Genomic DNA, 23,863 nt, shown 5'->3' on the forward strand with positions numbered 1-23,863 from the left:
CATTTGAAATATATGCCTATTTAACTCTTTAGCCATTTGAAATATTAGGTTATCTGTCTTTTTTTAAAAAAAGGTATATAGGAGTTGTTTATATATATTCTGAATCCTAGTCCTTGGCTGCTGCTGCTGCTGCTATCATGTCAGCCGTGTCCAACTCTGTGCGACCCCATAGGCTGCAGCCCACCAGGCTCCTCCATCCCTGGGATTCCCCAGGCAAGAACACTGGAGTGGGTTGCCAGTTCCTTCTCCAATGTATAAAAGTGAAAAGTGAAAGTGAAGTCGCTCAGTTGTGTCCGACACTTCGCGACCTCCATGGGATTCTCCAGGCAAGAGTACTGGAGTGGGTTGCCATTGCCTTCTTCCCTAGTCTTTGGGGTGAATGCAAAATATTATGGTTTAAATCAGCACAATATACTTTCTTAGATACAAGAAATATTTTGTCAGATAGCCTCTAGCTATATCTGGGCCACTTGACAAATGACCCGGAGATGTTATATAGTAAAATGAATCCATTTAGGCTAACAGCATTTAGTAATTGCTTTCATTAATCAAAGCAGGTTAATTTACTGTCTACTTGCATAACAATGTCAAAAAGTCTCTCATCTAATGAAACGTTTTATACAGCAAGTTTAGGTGTTTATTTCCTTCATTAAGATTCAAATATTAATCCAAATTACTCAGAATCATGTTGTCTCCCTCACATTTCTGACACCCCTCCCCATTCTCCTGCAAGAGAGGCCAAGCTGCATTATCGGCCATCCCAGAGCTCAGAGTCCTCTTTTGTATTCAGATACCGTCCTCCTAGGCTTTCCTCATGACTCAGTGGTAAAGACTCCACTGCCAATGAGGAGCCTTGGGTTCAATCCCTGAGTCAAGAAGATCCATGGAGAAGGAAATGGCAACCCATTCCAGTATTCATGCCTGAGAAATCCCGTAGACAGAGGAACCTGATGGGCTGTGATCCATGGAGAAGCAAAAGAATTGAACATGACTTAGCAACTAAACAACAGCAACCACCCATTTACTTTTATGGCATTGCAATGGGAGGGGGCAAATGAAATTGTCTCTTTTCAGGAAAAGAGTTGATACACAGATGTTGAGGGAGATCTAAGTGTTTTTGAAAGCAGTATTCCTTAATTCTTGTCAGTGTTTTAATCAGTACCACTATGCATGTATTTGGAGAAGGAAATGGCAACTCACTCTGGTATTCTTGCCTGGAGAATTCCGTGGACAGAGGAGCCTGCCAGGCTAGAGTCCATAGGGTCACAAAGGGTTGGACACGACTGAGTGACTGAGCACATGCATGTATTATCTCTGCATATCTTAGCACTTTGTTTTGGACATTTTGGTCTTTGCTTTTGCTAAGGGGCTGAGTAAAAGAGGAACAAGAAAGTAAAGAAGACTTGATACTAAGTACATCCATTCAGTGCCCACATTATTCAGCTACACATTATTGAAATATGAGGAATGCTCTTAACACACGTTAACGATCATGGATATGACAAGAAGTGGTAGAGAAAAAAGTCATGGAGAGGTGAAATAGGAGGAATGAAAGAATTCATCCTTGCTATCAAAATCTGTTTGTTGTTGTTCATTCACTAAGTCATGTCCGACTCTTTGCGACTCCAAGGACGGCAGCATTGTTCCACACTATAGGCCCCACTGTCCCTCACTATCTCCCAGAGTTCGCTCAGATTCATGTCTTTGAGTCATTGATGCTATCTAACCATCTCATCCTCTGCTGCCACCTTCTTTTGTCTTCAATTTTTCCCAGCATCCAGGGTTTTTTCCAGTGAGTCAGCTCTTCATATCAGGTGGCCAAAGTATTGGAGCTTCAGCTTCAGTATTAGTCCTTCCAAAGAATATTCAGGGTTGATTTCCTTTAGGATTGACTAGTTTGATCTCCTTGTAGTCCAAGGGCCTCTTAAGAATCTTCTCCAGCATGACAATTTGAAAACATCAATTCTTCGGGGCTCAGCCTTCTTTATGGTCTAACTCTCATATGCATACATGACTACTGGAAAAACAATAGCTTTGACCATACAGACCTTATAAAATTTTTTATCTATGTTCCTAAATCCCATTTTTTCCTTCTTTTGACTATGATTTGGGGGTTACCAATTAAATTACCAGACACCATGTTATTACATAGGAGATCCTGAACATCTTTAAGTAGCTCCTAATCTGAGAAGAGGAGAGGAGGAGGGAGATGCTAAAATAATTATATTACACTCTTATAATACACCATAATGTGAAGAATGTGTTGGGAGCACAAAGAACCAATAATTTTACACAGAGAAAACAGTTTTTGAGCTGATCTTGAAGGGCCATCTTGATAAACTTTAATGTTCAGTTGGATTTGATGTGTTACGGAGAGGGAGTTTTTTCATTTGGTTGTTTTAAGGCTAGACAAATATTATTTCTGAGTGACGAAAGTGCTAGAAGACAGCAGATTTCTGTTTTCTGTATATTTATACATTATGAGAATTTACTTACAGACATGCTCATCCTTGTACATAAATTATTCATGTAATATTTACCTTCCCCCAGTCTGAGTTGTCAGCTGTGGACATAGAGAACAGGGAGCCAGTTCCTCCTCCAGTGGGTATTTGGGTAGAATGCTTTCAAAGAAGCTTCTTTCTCTTGGTTCTTTTTATTTTTCCACAAGTTCAAAGATTTTGATTAGATATTTTGCTTGTATCATACCTTCCTGATCTATTGATGTCCAGGAAATCTGATAACAGAGACATTTAGACCTGTTTAATCTTTGAAATGACCCTCAAAGCCAGTTCAGTTTTGCTGAGGTGAAGATCACTGTCACAATTTGAGTCTTTGAGCTAGTGAAATAGAGAAATTTCTGGTCAAATGATGAATTGAAGACTCAGCAGATGTGCTGAGACAATTTTATTTGTCCCACTAGACATCTTTCCTTTTTGTGGTGGTATTAGACTGATAGTGGCATTCTGTAAGCCTACTTTCATCTAATTTGACAAGTGAAAGTAGAGATCAATTGTGTTTTCACCTAATTGTGTTAGCAATTATGTATCCCAGCAGGAGTTTACTAAGTACCTACTACATGTGAAACACTGTATAGGTGCTAGCCACACAAAGATGAGAAAAACAGACGTGAGTTCTGTCTTCCTAGCACTTAGAGTAGGAAAAAGGGAATTAATCAGCTTTCCATGTTTATAATTACAAATGACATACACATATAAGTAAAGGCTCTCTCATAACCCATTCATTCTTCTCTTTCAGTCTTCTTCCTAATTATACCATATGTATAAGTTAACAGTTATATGTCAGGCTTATTTATCAACCACTTTGCACATTTTCACTAACAATTGCTGTTTTTTAGTCACCCTTACATATTGGCCAGTAGTGCATCACAGCCACGTTGGCTTCCAGATTTTCAACTTGGGAAAGCAGATAGACGAAGAGATCATCAACTGAAGTAGAAAATATAGGAGGAAAGATTTGAGACTAAGAAAAAACTGTTTTGAATACATGGAGTTTAAGGGAACTATAAGACATTCGAGTGAAGGTACTGAATAGTACTGAACAGGCTAGTGCAAGTACACTTCTGAATCTCATCAAATGAAAAAGCAAGAAAATTAACAATAAGGAACCATTAACATGTGTCTTGCTCTGATTGTGCAATATATGATGTCAAGTTATTGCATATAAGTCATTCTTGAAGTCATGGAGTGAATGAGATGAAAGTAGAGGAAAAAGGGAAGAGCTGTGGATGGAGTCTTGGGGGTCACCGCCCTCAGAGCTGGTGGAGGAAAAGGGTGCAGGGAAAGGAGAGCTGTGAGAAGGACCAGGCGGGAGTGGTGAATGGAAACCAACATGGGAAGTGTTTCAAGAGAAAACACTTCAAATGTTTCATAAGAAAAGCCAAAGCTGAAAGAGGCCAGGAAATATCAGAGCTAGAAAGCAGCTGGATTGGAGGTTCACAGGAACATGAGCAGAATTCTGAATTCTGAAACCCAGCGCTCATTTTACTAAAAGCGCAATTGAGTGATGATTTTTTATTTCCTTGGCCACCATTTTGGATATTTGATTACCTATTAGACAGCTAAACTTCCTATTTCTTGGTAGTTAAGATTTACCAAGGAGAATTTCTGTGCTATTTAAAGTTAAATGATTTGTGATTAAAATCATTCAAGTTCATTGTTCACTGCTCACCCGGCTTCTTTTTTTATTTTGTTTTGCTTTTTAACGTCTGCTTCAAGGCTACTATCTTTATAGTTTCCATGGTGATAATTTTTAAAGCTTTTTCAAGTTTTCTTGAAACATAAATGCACAATGGCTTAGTGAATGTGGGCAGTTAGTAACTGGCTCTATGATTAACAGCTGCTATCTCAGGCAGCACTTAAGTATCGGCAGCACTTTGAGAGCAAGTCTAAATGGACCCATGTGTAATCTGCTGTGAAAAACCATTTGTATAGTTTCACTATTTAATGTGTAAAAATAAATCAAATTAAAAGATTTCTATACGAGTCACATTTGGTTTTAAGTTTTACTAATTTTTATATGTAAATAAAGGATACAATGTGCAAATTGAAAAAAAAAAAAAGCAATTTTTTTTTGACAGCAACTGTTAATGATTGTGCAAATTTAAAAAAAAAGCAAAAACCACTTAAAGGGCCAGAGGAGAGAAGGAGAAATCTGAGAGAGACAGCATGGCCAGCAAGCTTTGACTACAATCTTAAGAAAAAGTAATATCTGTATTAAGACTGCAGCAATCCAAGGTAGCTTTGTTTTAAAAAAAGAAGCAAAGAACCAAGAGGATCTGGAAGCAGTTGTTTGCCATGTCTATCCAAGATCTGAGCAGGGGTGGGTACCTTGCCTAGACCCTGTAGTGGTCAGTTCTAACAGACCTGTGCTGTGGAGACAGGGGTACTGGGTTGTTAGGGTCTGATGCAATTACATTTAAAGCAGGCAGATCTCATGTTGACTCTTCATCCATGATCTCCCAGCCTGCATACTTGGTTAATTAGTTTCTGGAGAGCTTGCCTTTGAAGAGAGAATGTGATTTTTCTACTGATGTCTTTCTCTGGCCTCTTGGCAGTTCTCTAAGTTTTACTGTAAAATAAATGTCTAAGAACTTCCCTGGTGGTCCAGTGTTAAGCCTTCAGGCTTCCAGTGCAGGGGGTATTGTGCCCGATCCCTGGTTGGGGTACTAAGATCCCACATGCCACAAGGCCAAAAAAAAATTGTCAGTTCTGATTTTGTGCATCAGTCTCCTGTGGGTTTAATTCATGTGCCAGAGCATCACAAGCCTGAATGAGTCTGGAAAGGAATAGTTTCCTCGTCCATGACTCATAACCTAAATCATCAGATTAATCAAGTTATGCTCCTTGTTAAGATCTCTCGGCCTGCAGGCAGGTAGGTAATTCCCTGGAAAGACTCCTCCATCTCACCATAAGGCCTTCCACTGGGCAGTTACATGTTAGTTACTTTTCTAAAAATGATAAAATTTAATATAGTAAGACTTAATTCTGTAAAAGTAAAAATGTGAAACAGATATTACCTGAATGACTGATCAGTTGTAAATGTCATACTTGTTCCCATATTGCATTGTGTCTCCTTGTGCTCAATTGCATGAGCCAGGCCATTTCTATAGCATGGTTCTCTGAATAGATCTTCTGAATCATCCTCTGAATGATGCTCCTAAACACGCATTAAGCATAGATGGTGGGTAGTATTGGAGTCAGTGTTGGTAAGATTTTCTCTGTGGTGATGGGCTGGTTTCTTATGAATGACAGCATTTTTACAGATATATGTTCTTGTATATTGCCATTATTTAATAATGCATGTAGCTTTGTAATAAGTTGCATTACTTAATAATCGAGTCTGCCTTTTATATGTTTCTATATGTGTTACACGACAGACCATTTTTTTCTGAAGTCAAGAAATACATATTGTTTTATGTTGCTAAATTTGTGTGCTTTGTCAGAGAAGTACTGCCAGAAAATCATCTGAAATGTAGAACAATAAAGTTGGGGCTTTAGATGATTTAGGTGAACCAAGAAAAAAACTAATGTCAGAATTAAAAAGATGCAAAACATTGACCCTGCCTGACTTGGAAGAATTCTGGTCTTGTGATCTTAAGACGTGTGAGTAACCAGTTTGAGATTCTGCAGTAGTCCTAGTATTTTGGTCTGTCTGAAAGTTTTGTCAAAAGAAATAAGAGAAAATGCACGTATTTTCTTCTTGACCTGGAGAATTTAGCTTGGTTTGCTGTGTACAAACAGGACGATCCTAGGAGTTGCCCAGTCAGTTTTAGAAAGGCATGTGGATGAAGATAGGGATTAGAAGAACTGGGCTTTGGGGCTGAACAGAGAGAATGATGATCAGAAAGGATACCCAGGAAGATGCTTGTCTTTAGCTGTACCCATGTAGTGCTTGTTAACATCTCTGAATTCCTGTTTTTGCTTTCCCATGCTATAGACATGTAATTTCAGGGCTACTGTGTTGAGTAGTGACAGAAATGCTACCCCAGATGTTATGCAATGCAAGTCTGCACAGCCTGACATAGAAGCTTTGGTTGGGTCCATGATGGGTGCTGAGATACCGGGGATAATCTGATATCCCACTAGAGAAGAGGTTTTCTCGTGTCTTATGAAATAGATAAGGCTATGCTTGCTGTTGTTCAGAGACAGTAGTCTAAAGAGGAGAGCCGTTTTCTTAGAGAAGGAGGCAGACAAGACTCACAATAAATTCTGTGACTCTTCTTTCTGAGCATTTCCCTGTCATTTTCATTATAGCTCTTACTTGTAATCTTCATATAAACTGCACTGTGCTTCTCAGCAATTATGATAAATCTTTGTACTTCAGCCAATATTCCCCAAAAATGTAGGGTCCACTGGCTTATGTGTTTCCTGTAAGGCATTGGAACAGATGGTGGTGGCATTGTCAGAAAAATGGAGCAGACACAGTTGCTTAAAGATATAAAATTTCCTTGATGTAAAAGAATACTGAGATTTATGTGACTGGGAATTTCTGCTCAAAGCATGTAATAGTGTGTTGTTGTTGTTCAGTTGCTAAGTCATATCCAACTCTTTGCGACCCCATGGACTGCAGCATGCTAGGATCCTCTGTCTACTATCTCCCGGAGCTTGCTCAAACTCACGTTTGTTGAATTGATGATGCCATCCAACCATTTCATCTTCTGTTGTCCCCATCTCCTCCTGACTTCAGTATTTCCCAGCATCAAGGTCTTTTCTAATGAGTCGGCTCTTAGCATCAGGTCAACAGTCCCAATGAATATCCAGGGTTGATTTCCTTTAGGATTGACTGCTTTGATCTCCTTGCAGTTCAAGGGACTCTAAAGCACAACAGTTCAAAAGCATCAATTCTTTGGCACTCAGCCTTCATTATGGTCCAACTATCACATCCATACATGAAAACTAGAAAAATCATAACTTTGACTATGCAGGCCTTGGTCAGCAACATGATGTCTCTGATTTCTAATACACTCTCTAGGTTTGTCATAGCTTTGTGATGGTCATATTTCCAGGCATCCTTAGGCTTTTAGCTGTACATTGTGGTTACTATGTGTTGGGTGATGACTAACCAAGCTTTAGCAGATTCTCTTCCTAGGCGTTTGTGAGACAGGGAGGAACAGAACTGCCAGCTATGGAAGCAGAGGCTGAGAGCAGCTGAGTCACAATGAATATCTGAGTGGACTCACGCTGAGGGGTGTCCCCAACTCTGCCTCTCTTTCCTGCCTCGGGTTTGCCATTTTCTTCATGGTGGAAGGCTTCTCCAAGGCTTCCCTGGTGGCTCGGTTGCTAAATAGTCTTTTGCAATGTGGTGACCTGGGTTTGATCCCTGGGTTGGGAAGATCCCCTGGAGAAGGAAATGGCAACCCACTCCAGAATTCTTGCCTGGAGAATTCCATGGACAGAGGAGCCTGGTGGGCTACAGTCCATGGGGTCGCAAAGAGTCGGACACGACTGAGTGACTAACTTTCACTTTCACTTTCTATGGTGGAAAGTGGAGGCTCCACAGTTCCTGAGACTAGATGTCTTTAGTTTAAGCAATTGGCAGAGGCTGGTGCAAATCCCAGTTGCACCTGCCAGTGAGAGAGAAATGGGTTGGCCTACCTGGGATAAGCAGTTGGTCCATTTAGCTATAACCAGGGAGATGTGTTGGAGAAGGCTATGGCACCCCACTCTAGTACTCTTGCCTGGGAAATCCCATGGATGGAGGAGTCTGGTAGGCTGCAGTCCATGGGGTCGCTAGGAGTCAGACACGACTGAGTGACTTCACTTTCACTTTTCATTTTCACGCATTGGAGAAGGAACTGGCTACCCACTCCAGTGTTCTTGCCTAGAGAATCCCAGGGACAGGGGAGCCTGGTGGGCTGCCATCTATGGGGTCGCACAGAGTCGGACACAACTGAAGCGATTAGCAGCAGCAGCAGCAGCAGGGAGATTTGTGTGTGCAAACATGGCTTCTAGGGCCCAGTCTTGAGAAAACAGAAGTATGAGCAAAGTGAGAATAAGTTTCCTGTTTAAGGAGTTATTTCTCCCATTTAAGGATATAAGCAAGCATATATCCTAATCTTTTATTTTTTCTTTTAAAGAAATCAAACCTACTTCATATGGTAATAATATCATCAAAGAAATGCACAGCTATATTGGGTTAGATTTGATTGCTCATCTGACACCTGGGTCTGAGAGCAGATTCTTCAGTTCATTCCAGAAGCTTCATAGTAAAACTGCTCTTAAGAAGTCAGTCCACAAGGCCCACCTGACAGGAGAGGCAATTCAAAACCTTAAATCAGTTAAGACTTAGCAGATTCCTGGTGCTTAAAATCAGAGACATGATTCAAAACTCAACCTACTCTAAGATTTTTTGGCAAAGTCTCCAAGTTCATCATGGACCTTATCTCAAAGTCAGATATTGTTTTTTCAGTGTTGAGTGTCCTGGACATAACACTTTTAAATTGTTTCCTTCTTCTCTGAGCTTTGATAACATTCTTTCCCCTCATTCTCATTTTAAGTCTCTTCCTCCAAATTTCCCCAAATGCTCTTTATCTCTCCCCTCTGTGAATAAGGACCCAGGATAGTCCTTGGCCTCTGCTCTTCTTTTTTCACTCTTTTTCATGAGTTTTTCCAACATCTTGGTATTAAGGAGGCACGTTTCTAGGCTTGACCTCTCATTTAACCATTTTTTGTTAGACACAGATGCCAGCTGAGTGACAACTCTGTGGCTTCATGTCGTACAATTACTAACATTCCCATACTTTTATCAATGCCAGTGAAATTCTCCCAGTTACCTATGCTTAATACCATGAACTCATTCATCTTTGGCAACTTTTCCTTCATTGAGTCCCATTACCAAGTCCAGTTGAGTTTTTCTATGTAGTGATTGTAGGAATAATTCCTTCTTCTCCATTCCTGTTGCCATGGTTACATATTCTCATTGAAATGTCTTCAGTGTTCTCCCAAGAGGGTTTTGTTGTTGTTGGGTTCTTTGCTGTTTGGTTTTTTTTTTTTTTTTTTTTTTTTGTGGCATTTGTTTTATTTTTTAAAAACTTCTGGTTTAGTAAGTAGCTCAGACAGAAATCATACCAGAATTACTTGAAGAATTACTCTGAGCTCCATTACAATCACAATGTCTGGAATGATCTTGAAAAATAAAGGCAAGATTTAGGGTAGAAATGTTCCTAGGTGTTTCTGATGTGTACCCTTGGTTAAGAATTACTGCTCTGGTCTCCACTCCAGTTTATCTTACTCACCACTGTTAGATTTGGTGTTTAAATACCACTTAAATCCTTCCTTTGTGAACAGCCTCCTCAGGTCTGTCAGCTCAAGGTCAAGTTTCTTAATCTGATGTTCAGTGCTGCTCACTATTCCCGCAGGTGAGCCCTGAACTCTGAGTAGCTAGGGTTTCCTCTGTCTGTCACATTTGTGTTCACTCCGTGACCTTACTGGTCTCAAAAAAATAGGTCTTTTTTAACTTCCCTCAAGACCCACCTTCTCCTCGAAGCTTTTCCATAAGCTCACTCATATCCTCCTTTCCTCTCCTCAAATTCCTGGTGTCTTATGGCCTGTACTGCTTGTAACCCAATACTTTATTGTGTATTGTCTTGTATGCATGACACTTTTCTATCAAAGGGGATTTTCAGTTTCTTAAGAGAAGGAAAGTATTTGATATCCTGTATATAGTTCAGCATAGCCTGGTACTATAAATCAACTTAATCACACACTAAATAATATCTGTACTGTGGATAAACCTCTTGGTTTATTCTGCATCCAGTTAAAATGAACCCATTTAAGGCTTTCACCTAATTCAAGCATTTTACCCCGTGTTGTTTCTGCAATTAGGCAGAGAAATGATCATCTGCAAAATTAACCTTTTTGCTTTTCTTACTTGAAATGCAATGAAAAAAAAAAGTTGTAGTTTTCTTAAAATCAAATATTTTGAATACCATTTATTATTTTTTTCCAATTAATCAACATATTTTTTAATTTATTTAATTCACAATGCAGACAGGGCCTAAAAGCAAATGTGAACTTTGTCCACAGCTGTACCCTATCAGCCACTAACAGTCCACATTATTTCAAAGACATAGCAATCATTTACACTGTTTATTACCCAGGGGCATTTCAAACTGTTACTGAAATGCATCCATCCCCGGAGTAACCATCTGTGAATTGTAACACCATAAGGTAGAATGATGAGCAGCTCCATCTAATTGATATGCAAAAAGGAGGGTTTCAGCTGTCCAGCTATGGAAATTAAAATTCAACCTTTAGTAGGCTATTTCAGCTGAATTTTTTTTTGTTGTAATATCTATTTCAAGGGCCCATTGTTTTAAGATTCTCAAAAAGAATAATACAGCCCCCTTCTCCACTAAGAACATCTCAAAATGAAAGTATCTCCTTTAATAAATGTTTATGGTAAAAAAAATTCAAACCATACAAAGAAAGGTAAGTTATTGTAAAAAGCAAGATTGCTGCTGGTGTTCTAAAATATCACAATAGCAGTGCATTTCTTTCATACATCTGCTTGCACTCCAAAATCCTAAGAGGAAAAAAAAATGCTTTACTTTTATTGTTTTAACTGCATTAAAAATAAAAGAAACCGTTGGGAGCAGTATGTGTTTAGATAGTAGGGTATATTTGCTTATATTAAATTGGGTTTTATAAAAATGACTTGAAATTGTTGAAAAATTTCTGCCCCTTTATTCCAACATGTAACCCTGAAAGGGTCTCAAATTGAACTGTCTGGCTAGAGGCACTAACATCTCCCTTCCAGTGACACCAGCCTATTGGGAATTATCCAGGAATCCTACTGACCAGTATAGTTCAGAGAAGTAGTTCCGTGGTGATTTTTTTTAACTCTGTGGAGAATAACATTTTCAAATTGCAGTGTGGTCTTGAAATAGCCATTGCTGTTGCTGCCCACTGAGAGATAACTACTCTCCTGAGGTCTGTCCCAACGGCTGGAAGGAAAATAGCAGCTCCTGTCAGTCTGTGACAGGAGTGGATTATCAGACATTTGTAAAGAGACAACAGCAGACTCAGGGCTTTCTGCAGTAAAACTGCACTTAAAAATGGTTGCTCCTCCAGGGTTTTTGTGTGCGCTATTAGGACTCACTGCAGTCCAGGCAGCAGGCAAATGGCTCTCATTGAATATCCGTGTGTACAGAGTGCCTGCCTATACCCACAAGGATGCAAGGCCATCATCTCTGCTCCTCAGCACAGCTCAGGCCCAGCCCCAGGGATGAATTAGTAATGGGATGGAGCTGAGGGCGGCTTTAGCCCTGGCTCGGGTTCCCAGCTATCATGCTGCCGAAGTCTAGGGATGCGCTTAGAATTCTGAAGCAAAGCCCAGCAGGATCGTATTGGCTCCAGATGGGGCACTCTGGGAGATCACTGTGTGAACAGCCTTGTGGCAGTTATTTGGTACTGGAAGCTTAGACTCTTTCCCCTAAAATTTCAAATATTTTTTGGTGTTTTGGTATTATTCTTTTTGAAAGAGCTATGAGCTGCCTGTCAGTTTACACTTTGAGATTATACTGTGATGACATCTCTAAGCTCGTCTTGGTGTTACCACAGGCAAGACATGTATGTATTTCAGGACACATATGTTTAAATCAACCAGAAGAGCTGCTGTGACACAGCCATTGAAGCTACCTTTTGTATTCTTAACAAATCATTTGAAATTACTTGTTTTCAGGAAAAACTCCAACTATTTGAATTCTCTTCTGCAAAGCAAAAAATTCTTACATAAACATGTACATATATAAATGTAAATACCAACACACATATAAATTTAAATATATGCATATAAGAGATTTTGCTTCGTGTCATGCAGTGTGATACTGTTTTGTGATGTGTGTGTGATGCACTGTTTACTAATGTATTTTTGAATCTGTATCTTAAGATTACTGCCCATTTGACAGTATTGACACAATAATATTGTGGTCTAAGAATAAATCTCAGGAAATCCTTATGTTTTAGCTCTCAAAACAATTTCTCAAAAATTATGGTACTGTTTTATACTGGATAAATGCTTTACTGGTGGTGGTGGTTAGTTGCTAAGTTGTATTTGACTCTTAATGACCCATGGACTGGAGTCCACCAGGCTCCCCTGTCCATGGCATTTCCCAGGCAAGAATGCTAGAGTGGGTTGCCGTTTCCCTCTCCAGGGGATCTTCCTGACCCAGGAATAAACCCACATCTGCTGCATTGGTAGGCAGATTGTTTAACCCTGAGGCACCAGGGAAGCACAGCCTGTAAATGCTACTCAGTCAGTTTAGTCACTCAGTCATGTCCGACTCTTTGCAACCCCATGGACTGCAGCATGCCAGGCTTCCCTGTCCATCACCCACTCCTGGAGCTTGCTTAAATTCATGTCTATCCAGTCGGTGATACCATCCAACCATCTCATTCTCTGTCGGCCCCTTCTCCTCCTTCCTTCAATCTTTCCCAGAATCAGGGTCTTTTCCAGTTTGACAGTTCTTTGTATCAGGTGGCCAAAGTATTGGAGTATCAGCTTCAGCATCAGTCCTTCCAATGAATATTCAGGACTCATTTCTTTTAGGATTGACTGGTTGGATCTCCTTGCAGTCCAAGGCACTCTCAAGAGTCTTCTCCAACATCACAGTTCAAAAGCATCAGTTCTTTGGCACTCAACTTTCTTTATAGTCCAGTTCTCATATCCATACACGACTTTTGGAAAAACCATAGCTTTGACAGGATGGACCTTTGTTGGCAAAGTAATGTCTCTACTTTTCTATATGCTGTCTAGGTTGGTCATAGCTTTTCTTCCAAGGAGGAAGCGTCTTTTAGTTTTATGGCTGCCGTCATCACCTGCAGTGATTTTGGAGCCCAAGAAAATAAAGTCTCTCACTGTTTCCATTGTTTCCCCATCTATTTGCCATGAAGTGATGAGACCAGATGCCATGATCTTCGTTTTTTGAATGTTGAGTTTTAAGCAGCTTTTTCACTCTCCTCTTTCACTTTCATCAAGAGGCTCTTTACCTCTTCACTTTCTGACATAAGGGTAGTGTCATCTGCATATCTGAGGTTATTGATATTTCTCCCAGCAATCTTGATTCCAGCTTGTGCTTCATCCAGCCCAGCATTTTCACATGATGCACTCTGCATATAAGTTAAATAAGCAGGGTAACAATATACAGCCTTGATGTACTCCTTTCCCAATTTGGAACCAGTCTGTTGTTCCATGTCCAGTTCTAACTGTTGCTTCCTGACCTGCATACAGATTTCTCAGGAGGGAGGTAAGGTGGTCTGGTATTCCCATCTCTTGAATTTTCCACAGTTTGTTGTGATCTACACAGTCAAAGGCTTTGGCATAGTCAATAAAGCAGAATTAGATGTTTTTCTGAAATTCTGTTGCTTTTTTTGTGGTCCAATGTGTATTAGCAATTTGATCTCTGGTTCCTCTGCCTTTTCTGAATCCAGCTTGAACATCTGGAAGTTCACGGTTCACATACTGTTGAAGCCTGGGTTGGAGAATTTTGAGCATTACTTTGCTAGTGTGTGAGATGAGTGCAATTGGGCGGTAGTTTGTGCATTCTTTGGCACTGCCCTTCTTTGGGATTGAAATGAAAACTGACCTTTTCTAGTCCTGTGGCCACTGCTGAGTTTTCCAGGTTTGCTGGCATATTGAGTGCAGCACTTTCATCTTTCAGGATTTGAAATAGCTCAACTGGAATTCCATCACCTCCACTAGCTTTGTTCGTAATGATGCTTTCTAAGGCCCGCTTGACTTCACATTCCAGGATGTCTGGCTGTAGGTTAGTGATCAGTCATGAAGACCTTTTTTGTATAGTTCTTCTGTGTATTCTTGCCAAGTCTTCTTAATATCTTCTGCTTCTGTTAGGTCCATACTATTTCTGTCCTTTATTGTGCCCTTCTTTGCATGAAATGTTCCCTTCAGTTCGGTTCAGTTCAGTCACTCAGTCATGTCCAATTCTTTGCAACCCCATGGACTGCAGCACGCCAGGCTTCCCTGTCATCACCAACTCATTATCTCTAAATTTCCTGAAGAGATCTCTAGTGTTTCCCATTCTCTTGTTTTCCTCTATTTCTTTGCATTGATCACTGAGGAAGGCTTTCTTATCTCTCCTTGCTATTCTTTGGAACTCTGCATTCAGATGGGTATATCTTTCCTTTTCTCCTTTACCTTTCACTTCTCTTCTTTTCTCAGCTATCTGTAAATCCTCCTCAGACAACCATTTTGCCCTTTTGCATTTTTTTTTCTTGGGCATGATCTTGATAACTGCCTCCTGTACAATGTCACGAACCTCTGTCCATAGTTCTTCAGGCACTCTATCAGATCTAATCCCTTGAATCTATTTGTCACTTCCACTGTGTAATTATAAGGGATTTGATTTAGGTTATACCTGAATGGTCTAGTGGTTTTCCCTACTTTCTTCAGTTTAAGTCTGAGTTTGACAATAAGGAGTTCATGATCTGAGCCACAATCAGCTCCTGGTCATGTTTTGCTGACTGTATAGAGCTTTTTGCTGACTGTATAAATGCTACTGGCCTATTTTATTTTATTTTTTTGGCCTATTTTAAAAATAATAACTTTTAACTTGACATTTGCAAATCAAATAGTATTTTCATAGTCAAGCTAATTCTCTGACTTGTAGATTACTTTTTACAATCATTTAATACTCAGAATTATTTTATAGTGTAATTGTTATTTTTGTGTTTGAAGTGAAAGTGAGAGTCGCTCAGTTGTGTCCAACTCTTTGCGACCCCATGGACTATACAGTCCATGGAATTCTCTGGGCCAGAATACTGGAGTGGATAGCTTTGAATACTGGAGTGGGCAGCCTTATCTTCTCCAGTGGATCTTCCCAACCCAGGGATCAAACCCAGGTCTCCCACATTGCAGGCGGATTCTTTACCAGCTTAGCCACAAGGGAAGCCCAACAATACTGGAGTGGGTAGCCTATCCCCTCCAGCGGATCTTCCTGACCCGGGAATCGAACCGGGGTCTCTTGCATTGCAGGTGGATTCTTTACCAACTGAGCTATAACATGGTAAAAATTTGCCTGAGGATACATAACCAGAAGAGACAGGAGCCAAAACTAGATTTTCCAGACATCAAATACTGTGATCTTTTGTACCATGTTGTCTTCCAAGAAGGAGTTGTAGACTGTAGTTTAGACTTTTATTTATTTATTAAATTGTTTATATTATACAGTGTAGGTCAGTGTTTGGGAGCATGACTTCAAAACTGTGTGGGTTTAATTCTAGGTTTGTTACTTGCTAAACTGTGGGATGTTACTTAACATCCCTGTGCCTCAGTCTTCTTATTTGTAAAATGTATGTATTACCTTGTGGGGTTTCCATATTTGTTTATCTATACATATTTATCTATTTATTGGAGGAGGAAATGGCAACCCACTCCAGTATTCTTGCCTGGAGAATCCTGTGGACAGAAGAGCCTGGCAGGTTACAGTCCCTGGGGTCGCAAGAGTCAGATACGGCTTAGTGACTAAACCACCACCAAATCACCACCACCGTTTATCTATTTATACATAGGGCTTCCCAGGTGGCACTGGTAGTAAAGAACCCACCTGCCAATGCAGGAGATGGAAGAGACGCAGATTCGATCCCTGCGCCAGGGAAGATCCCTGGAGGAGGGCATGGCATCCCACTCCAGTATTCTTGCCTGGAGAATCCCGTGGACAGACGAGCCTAGCAGGCTGCAGTCCATGGTGTCACAAAGAGTCGGACACGGCTGAAGTCACTTAGCACACACACACACACATACATATTTATACATCATTTTTCCTTGCTCTCTATAGATGTATAATATAGATATATATGCACATCTCCACCCCTGTATACGTATACAGAATGAATTAGTATGTATTTGTGGTTCTTAACTGGGAGTAATTTGCCCTCTTCATCTCCATCCTCCACCTTGGGAGACATTTGGCAGTGTCTGGAGACATTTTTGGCCATTGCAATTGGAGGTTGCTGCTGGCTGCTAAATGTCTTACAACACATTGGACATCCCTCCAAAACAAAGAATGATCTGACCAAAAATGTCAATATCGCTAAGGTGACTATCTCTGGGTTAGTATAAATTAGCTGTTGTCAATCTGAATATATTTGTGTGAGTGTGTATCATGTATATACATATATAGACAGACAGATACACACATACATAGACTAAATGAGTTAGTAAATATAAAATATTTTAAACTGTTGCCTGAAATATAATTACTGGTATGTGTGTATTAGTTATAATTATTATTTTTCTAAATGAAAGGTCTGGTTTTTACAGATTTAACAAATGTGGGTGGGATTGGCATATGTTTTAAAATATTAGATGTTAATTCAACAGATGAAGTTCTTTAGAAATCACACTTCTGTACTATTATAATTATTTTGAGTCTAGAGCCTTATTTTCAGAGATAAGTACTTGATCCCTGCCTCTGTGTGTCCATTTGAATTTCATTTTTTATTGCTTATTCCTTTTTGTAGTATCCTTTATGTACAGATACAAATGGTAATGAAGAACTCAGATTCACTCTTATGGATGCTGAGGAATCTAACTTCTGTAGAATGTATGAAATGTCAGTAGGGCAAACCTCTTTGTCTAGGAGCAAAATGCAGATGCTGTGTTATTATTTTGGCTAGTTTACATTAATAGATTTTCAGAGCCACCCCTAAGCACTTTGGGAGCCTAGGACAAGAGGATAAACAGAAGCCTGCACAGTCTATGTCCAAATATTAAAAGTGATAAATCAAGGGTGTGCCCCCACATTTTCTGCTCATTCTGGAAGGAAACAAGATTCTGGGGGCTCAAGGGTACTACCGGGAGGTACTAGGAGGCATCCCGTCCTAAATCTTCTTACCACCATTTCTTTGTCTTCTTAGCATGATAGTTTATTTCCTAGGTATTCTTTCAGTCTCTCTCTCTCCTTTTATTCCTGTCTTCATTGGGTGTAGCCTAATGAATTTTACCTTGGAAATTTACTTTTTAACCTGTTTACATTTTTTTCACTTTGCTGTCATGATTAAGAGTGTGGGTTCTGAAGACTGCCTGCCTGGACCAAATCCACTGTCTGCCTTGGAGCGGCTGTGTGATTTGGGGCAAGTTTAACTTCCCTTTGTGTCAGTCTCTGCATCTGCAAAATGGGGATCATAATCCCCAAAGGGTTTTGGTGCCAAATGAAAATATACATGAAGGTTGGTAATGAGGCTGGCCTCCTCTACGGTTATACTTTTAGTACCTAAAGGACCCTTAGCCAACAGATGTCACAAAGTTTATTTAATTTAAATATGACCATTAATTATTGGGTACCTACTGTGTGCTGAGGATTGAGGCAGTGATATAGTTAAATAGTTAAGGTATGGGCTTTGGAATTAGGCTACCTGGTTTTAGATCATGGCACCTCTAGTGGTATGAGCTTGGGCATGTTATTTAACTTCTCTGTGGCTCATTTTCCAGATGTAAAAGGAAAATAAAAATAATAGCAACACATTAAGGTTGTCATAAGAACTAAATGAGTTAATATGTGAAAAGAATACCTTTGACACAGAGTAAGCATTCAACAAATGTTAGCTATTCATCTTTAAATTCTTATGGTGGTGGATTTGGCCCCTGTCCAGGATGCAGAGACGTTCATGTAATTTATTTGCCAACAACCCTCCATGAGTCTCATGAGAGCTTTGCTTCCAACTCTATGCAACTTTCACACTTGTACAGAACTCTGTTACAGCCCCTGTGAGGTCCCAAAGTGTCATTTTATAGTCCCTCCTCTCTGTTCCTGCTGGTTTATGAGCTCTTCAAATGCAGGAACTTGGTCTTTGGTGTTCTTTTCCTAGGGCCTTGCACAATGCCTGCCACTTTTGATTAAAGATGCTTAAGAAATGCCCGTTGCATGAATGAATGAAAGAATGGGACCAGTGATATGAGTATAATTTGTATACCATCAAACAAGTTTGGTTTACAAGTTTTGTAGAATATAGATTTAGCTATATTAGTAAGATGTTTGTTTTTGGAGATGCTGATAGAGTAGGGGAGAGAGAAGTTGCTCATCATGCATACTGACAGCAAAAAGTGACTCCCAGTAGGCTGCCAGGGAAGGAAGAGAGAAAAACTACAAGACATGTAGTGGTCTGGGGCTATTCATTGTAGCCTCAGTAATGCTACACATACCTGTGGCCCTGTTGGGCATTGCTGTAACATCATGGTACAGTAACCAAAGCCTGTGTGTCCTCCCAATCCTGTTAGCTTCAGCCTTTACTTTTAACAGCTTTACTGTTAAAAGCTACTGCCTTTACTGACAGCCTTTACTGTCCATGCTGCCCCAACATCTTTGTTCCAAAAGCCCATCCTGGCAAAGTGTTCAGAGTGGATCAGTTCACCAGCAGATGGGATTCTGAAATTGTCTTGCATCCAAAGACCCAGTGTTTGATATGTCACCATGATTGCTGGTTATATATGTCCCCCAGCAAAAGTCGCCATGTTAACCATCTTACTGGGACTCTGGCTTGAACTCTGCTTCCCTGGTGCATTGACATTCTTCCCCAATTGCCTTGCCATCTCTGTGCCCGGGGGGAAGTAGGGCAGTTAATTCCTACCTATAGTTGGGGTTCCCTTTCAGCAGGAGTCACATGGCTGCCCACTTGGAGCACAGCTTTCTTTGTGTAGCATGGGTTGGGCCTAACAGGCTGAAGTTCAAATCCAGGCCCCACCATGCCCATTTGTCACTCTTGGGGAGTATTGATCTCTCCAAGCCTCGGATTTCTCACTTGCAAAATTGGGAGGATATTGCCCAGTTGTGACAATGACATGTGTGTTTGGCATCTGACACCTCTAACACAAAGCTAAACTATTTCAATCTAAGGTATCTTTAAAAATCTATCATATCTTTTAGTAATAATTCCAAAAATATGGTTCAAAGTAACCACTCTTGTTGAGATTTTGTTCATTTACCTTGAAGATGGAAGTGCCTCACTTAAAAAAATTTTTTTTTGTGCCTCAGTACAGATTTTGGACAGTCAGGAAGCATGAGTTTTTCAATATTAAATCTGGGTAAGAAGAGCTAGTTTATTGAAATCAATTTTAATCCTTATAATCTGGTATGAAAATATGAATTATTTTGAAGTACAGTGGTGCCACTTAAAATTGTTTTTGTCTTTCATATTCATTCATTCATGCAACAATTTAGAGTATATTATGTATAAGATACTGAGTTGAGTAGATTCTCCTGTTAATGGTGAAACCTATTTTTATATAATTAAGTTTCAGATCTCTCCCTCTCTCTCTTTCACGCACACACACACACACACACACACACACATATACATACCTGTACTAATTTTCCATTTTCCTTATTATATAATTAAGTTAAAACAAATGAAGTTAGATAATGTTTCACTTGTACTTAAGCTCTACCCAAATTTGCTTTATTTGCAACAAAACTATACATGATATAACCTTATAAATATCTAACATCATTTATTTTTTAAACAACTATTTCAGTGGGATAGGTTAACTCTACAACTCTATAAGCAATATATTTATTTTTTGTCTGGAAGTCTTAATGTACAATATTACCTGATATTGCCCATAATCTATTCATATACAGAAAGAAGAAGATTTGGATGACAATATTTCTTGAGACTCACCTAAATCCAGTCTTTTACATGACTTGCTGAGCCCGCCCCCCAACGTTGTCAAAAATTTGAGCCTGAAGATAACCTTGCCAAATCATTACTTATCCTAATGCTGAGTAGTAATCCTTCCAAGCTGAAAAATGGCATGCAGTATAACAAATGAAAGGGAGCTGACATTAGAAAGAACATTAGTGAGATCAATGTCATTCAACCAGAGACATAGACTCCATTAAAGGCATGTCAATATGACCAACTTTCCACAGCACTGACATCATGATTATATTTTTCTTCTTTGTCTTTAGGAGAGAATACTTTTGCTTACGGTAACTGTTGAACTGTAGCCATTTGCCAGAAGATCTTGGAAGTTTTGCATTGTCATCATTACTGGCTTGAATTTGTCTTTATTTGATATCTAAACTCCTGATTATAACTTACCTTAATTTGAAATTTTTGATCAATAAACTGGACTAAATATTCAGTAAGTTGAAGTGAATTCTAGAAATTCTTGATGGTATTCACTTTCCAGGGAGTAAGATGAAAGGCCGAACTTTAAGAGTATTAGTACCATAATTGTAAATAAACATTTATTTGTATAATTAATTTGTTAATTTCTGCTCCCCCACCCCAACTAGGCTGAAAGCTCCCTAAGTACGGGAACATGTATATTTTACTTGTGATTGTATTCCTACCACGTACTACGGAATAGTGTCTAGCAAAACAGAATGCTCTGATGAATATTTTTTAATGCGTCTGTGACCCTTCATGGATTTTTGTTCAATTTTCTGATATTGGGAAGCTGTCAGCTTCAGAGTTATACCACCATGACAGTAGTAAAGAAGCCAACATGATCAGGAAACTGCAGACACTGTTGCTCATTGCAGAATCATGCCCTGCCTGCTGTCATATGCCCAGTAAAAGGATGTCCCTCATCACCCCCTTCATCATCCGTGAAGCAAGAGACTTGGCGCTGCAGTCTCTGGTAGGATTGTAACTGAGAAGGAAAATTCCACCATGACCATGCTGGATAGCAGAACCAGCGTTAACCTCAGCCTTACTTCCTCCAGTTAAATCCCACAACGGTGTGTCTACAGTGACTCTAAATCACACTCAAAAACCTACCTGCAAGGCAGTCCTAAAAAATGTAGTTTTAATATTCCAGCTTCTACTTGGAAAGAAGGCTCATTAGAAAGAAGTTAGAATGAATGTTAAGCACCAATGTACAGTATCCATTTTGCCTCCTTGAAAGTTTACAGTCATTTAGCAATCTCTGGAAGAATGCAATGTACATTATGATTTTTCAGTGTCAAAAAATAACTAATATGTATAGGGTAGTTGTTAGGAGGGTGGGCTCCAAAGTCCTGCTATCTGAAGTCAAATCCTCTTTCCCTTCTGTGTGCCCCAACTTCCAAATCTGTAACTGGGTATAATCTTATTTCCAAATATAAGTTTGAGGAATAAATGAGATAAGGACTGTTACATGCTTAGCACATACCTGGCTAGTGGTAACTTGCCAATAATGTTACCTGTTGTAATTCTAACCATATTCATCAAAGCTTTGTTTTCTAATAGGAAATAGAAATTCTTTGATTAAAAAATAGAATTTGAATTCTATTGTAATAGATTTTTATGTAAGAATGTAACAAATCTCATTTAATTCTTTCTGTTTCCTTTTCATTCATACAGTAATAGAGGGTTTACTATGCACAGTGTACTGAAGTGGGTTGATACTCTAATTTTATTTGATTGATATAAATTCTTAATTCATGCTCATTGTGGATAATTTCACATTAAGGATGTATATAAAGAATAACATTAAATATTTGGAATCATACTATACAGAGATAACTGTTGGTAACAACAAAATTGTTTTCCTATAGTTTTTTTTTTCTTTGAAAGATAATATATATTCAGATTGTATCCTGCTTATTTACTCAAGGTTATATTAGGAGCTTGGAAAACATTTTAATGGTTTGAAAATAATATTTAAGTGGAATAGAAAAGTTTATATTTTCAGTTTTTCAATATTATAGTAACATGTTTTGAACATACATTCTAGTGCTCACCAAATACTCATGTGCCTGTACCTGGCCCATTTCCCTTTTAGTTGAGTTAGGGTCCTGAGGCTAGTTTTAGACTATGACCTGTGAACAGAATTCACTGGTGTCACTTACAGGCCAAGGTGTTGGGAGACAGTGTGTTTCCTTTGTCCCTTTCTTCCCCTGCTGAAATAAACTTGGAGAGGCATAGCTGGAGGAGGGCCGTCCAATCTACTTTAGACTTTACCTGAGTGAAAAATAGACACTTGTTGAGTTAAACCATTGAAATTTATAGGGTTGTCTATTATAGCAGCTTCTGTTGATTAACCTGATAATCTACAGACTTTGTCTTGTTTTATCAATGATACTGATTTACTATTACAGGTTTTTTTTTTTTTTTCTTTTGGTGGCTTTAATGACCAGGCTATTACGCACCAATTCACAGGAGTTCACTTAACAGTCAGTTCTTTCCACTGTGTAAACTGAAGATAAACCAGAACAGGTGGTTCAAAAGTGAGAGACTAAAGAAAGTTTCAGTTCAGTTCAGTTCAGTCACTCAGTCGTGCCTGATTCTTTGCGACCCCATGAATTGCAGCACGCCAGGCCTCCCTGTCCGTCACCAACTCCCAGAGTTTACTCAAACTCATGTCCATCAAGTCGGTGATGCCATCCAGCTATCTCATCCTCTGTTGGCCCCTTCTCCTCCTGCCCCCAGTCCCTCCCAGCATCAGGGTCTTTTCCAATGAGTCAACTCTTTTCATCAGGTGGCCAAAGTATTGGAGTTTCAGCTTCAGCATCAGTCCTTCCAATGAACACCCAGGACTGATCTCCTTTAGGATGGACTGGTTGGATCTCCTTGCATTCCAAAGGACTCTCAAGAGTCTTCTCCAACACCACAGTTCAAAAGCATCAATTTTTCGCTGCTCAGCTTTCTTCACAGTCCAACTCTCACATACCTACATGACCACTGGAAAAACCTTGACTACATGGACCTTTGTTGGCAAAGTAATGTCTCTGCTTTTTAATATGCTATCTAGGTTGGTCATAACTTTCCTTCCAAGGAGTAAGCGTCTTTTAATTTCATGGCTGCAGTCACCATCTGCAGTGATTTTGGAGCCCCCCAAAAATAAAGTCTGCCACTGTTTCCACTGTCTCCCCATCTATTTCCCATGAAGTGATGGGACCAGATCTTAGTTTTCTGAATGTTGAGCTCTGAGCCAACTTTTTCACTCTGCTCTTTCACTTTCATCAAGAGGCTTTTTAGTTCCTCTTCACTTTCTGCCATAAGGGTGGTGTCATCTGCATATCTGAGGTTATTGATATTTCTCCCAGCAATCTTGATCCCTTATGATTATACAGTGGAAGTGAGAAATAGATTTAAGGGACTAGATCTGATAGACAGAGTATCTGATGAACTATGGACGGAGGTTCGTGACATTGTACAGGAGACAGGGATCAAGACTATCCCCATGGAAAAGAAATGCAAAAAGGCAAAATGGCTGTCTGAGGAGGCCTTCCAAATAGCTGTGAAAAGAAAAGAAGCAAAAAGCAAAGGAGAAAAGGAAAGATATTCCCATTTGAATGCAGAGTTCCAAAGAATAGCAAGGAGAGAAAAGAAAGCCTTCCTCAGCGATCAATGCAAAGAAAGAGAGGAAACCAACAGAATGGGAAAGACTAGAGTTCTCT

At 39.5% G+C, this 23,863-nt stretch overlaps 1 protein-coding gene across 9 annotated transcripts in view; it reads left to right on the forward strand.

Moving 5' to 3' along the window:
* The window catches only part of BICD1 (BICD cargo adaptor 1), a 251,349-nt gene that overhangs the window by 24,705 nt on the left and 202,781 nt on the right, over positions 1–23,863 (forward strand). Inside the window, exon 3 of one of the 9 annotated variants that reach the window (XM_061125252.1) lies at positions 20,444–20,993. The exons of the other annotated variants lie outside the window; for them this stretch is intronic. The gene's annotated coding sequence lies outside the window, so the exon portion shown is untranslated. Of the gene's footprint in view, positions 1–20,443; positions 20,994–23,863 lie in introns of those variants that run through there. 9 annotated transcript variants of the gene reach the window in all.

This window comes from Dama dama, chromosome 22, assembly GCF_033118175.1.
Source record: "Dama dama isolate Ldn47 chromosome 22, ASM3311817v1, whole genome shotgun sequence".
Taxonomy (NCBI): domain Eukaryota; kingdom Metazoa; phylum Chordata; class Mammalia; order Artiodactyla; family Cervidae; genus Dama; species Dama dama.